The sequence below is a fragment of the Lipotes vexillifer genome, unplaced genomic scaffold, assembly GCF_000442215.2.
Source record: "Lipotes vexillifer unplaced genomic scaffold, Lipotes_vexillifer_v1.1 scaffold646, whole genome shotgun sequence".
Lineage (NCBI taxonomy): Eukaryota > Metazoa > Chordata > Mammalia > Artiodactyla > Lipotidae > Lipotes > Lipotes vexillifer.
The window spans coordinates 1,302,445-1,303,916 of record NW_006769605.1 but is presented as its reverse complement, the minus strand read 5'-3'; the positions used below and the strand labels follow the sequence as shown (position 1 = coordinate 1,303,916).

Here is a 1,472-nt window from a genome sequence, read left to right as displayed (position 1 = left end):
GCATTCTCGGTCCCTCCTTGTTGCTGTGTGATTTGTCAGTGTTGCCACGGTGCCGTGGTCTGAGCGAGACGACGTAACCATGAACACTTAACCTTCTCTTGATTGATTGTTTTTCAAGTTTTAAAACTTCGATCCACCCCTATGAGAGCAAGTTATTGTGGAACTATTTTTGGTGTAAAATCATTCCAGAGTGTGTACTATTTACCGATAGCTGCATGAAAGTAAGATTCGTGTTACTTTGGCTTTTTTGTCTCCGTTGACACGGTTGCACATTTCCAAGTTACTACAGCGTGAAAACTGTGTGTTAAAAAAAAAAAAAAAAAAACAAAATTAAAAAAAGAGATTGTGGCCTGGTTTTGTAAAAGTTTTAGGTAAAATTACAATTGATTGTTTTAGGAATCATTATTAAAATTTTTCTGCAATCATAAAGCTATATCAAGGTGTTGAGCTTAGCCACTATGCACATTGTAATTATTCATCGTGGCTGTCCAGTTCTATGATGCATTCTGGCATTTTGTAAGCTGCTCTGACTAGCAATATATAGGTTCATTTAATGTGTTAACATTGGTTAATAAATGTATTTAAAAAAAACTGCCTTTAATAAATTGTTGATTTAGTCCATTCCCCTAAACCAAAACAAACACAACTGTATCACATGGTAATCATATAATGTGGGCTATCCATTGGTGACTGTTTAACTTTATATAAAATCAGTGTGTTAAAAATAATTTACTTAAACATTTGTTTAAGTTGAATTTACTTTTACCAGTTGTCAAGTTCAGGTTTGTTTGACTACAAAGCCCCTTTTCTGAGTAAACTTATGCTAGGCTGAACATAAAGATAGATAGAAAATTATTCAATGAACATTTGAAATTAGTCAATATCGTCAATTTCAATGCATCTAGAATCACATCCATCATCTCACCTTGCATCACTGCACTCCTCCAACCAATTCACATGATGCCAATCTCAATTCAAGCCAGCATCACCCTCCTGACCAGACTGTAATGTAGTAAGTGGCTCGACCCTCTTCTTTGCCTTCCTCTCTAATTCAGTGGTTCTCAAACTTTGAACATCAGGATCACAAGAGGGCTTGTTCAAACACTGCTGGTCCCCACCCCCAGCATTTTCATTGCCGACAAGTTCCCAAGTGTTGCTGACGAGGGCATCCTTTCATAACCACTGCTTTACTGTTGATGAAAATAAAAACAGACCCTTTCATGAACAATATACATAAAGTTTCAGTATTTATTATAGAGTCCTAGGGCCCATCTGCAGACTTCCCACCCCATAAGGATCCAGGTCCCTCAGGTTAAGAATTCCAGATAGATCCAGTGAGATTAGAGAAGCAAAAATAGAGGTAGCAAGAGTCCTGTTACCGTGATCTAGATCAGAGCCTCTCAAATGTTCATGTGCACACAGATCACCTGGGGATCTAGTTAAAATGCAGACTGACTTAGATGGTCTGGGGT

General features: G+C 37.6%; 1 protein-coding gene across 3 annotated transcripts in view; it reads left to right on the top strand.

Moving 5' to 3' along the window:
- The window catches only part of ZMYND11 (zinc finger MYND-type containing 11), a 31,285-nt gene extending 30,692 nt beyond the window's left edge, over window positions 1-593 (top strand). For all 3 annotated transcript variants that reach the window (XM_007445665.1, XM_007445664.1, XM_007445663.1), the window contains one exon: window positions 1-593. This exon is cut by the window's left edge and continues 1,735 nt beyond it. The gene's annotated coding sequence lies outside the window, so the exon portion shown is untranslated.
- The last annotated feature ends 879 nt before the right edge of the window (window positions 594-1,472 follow it).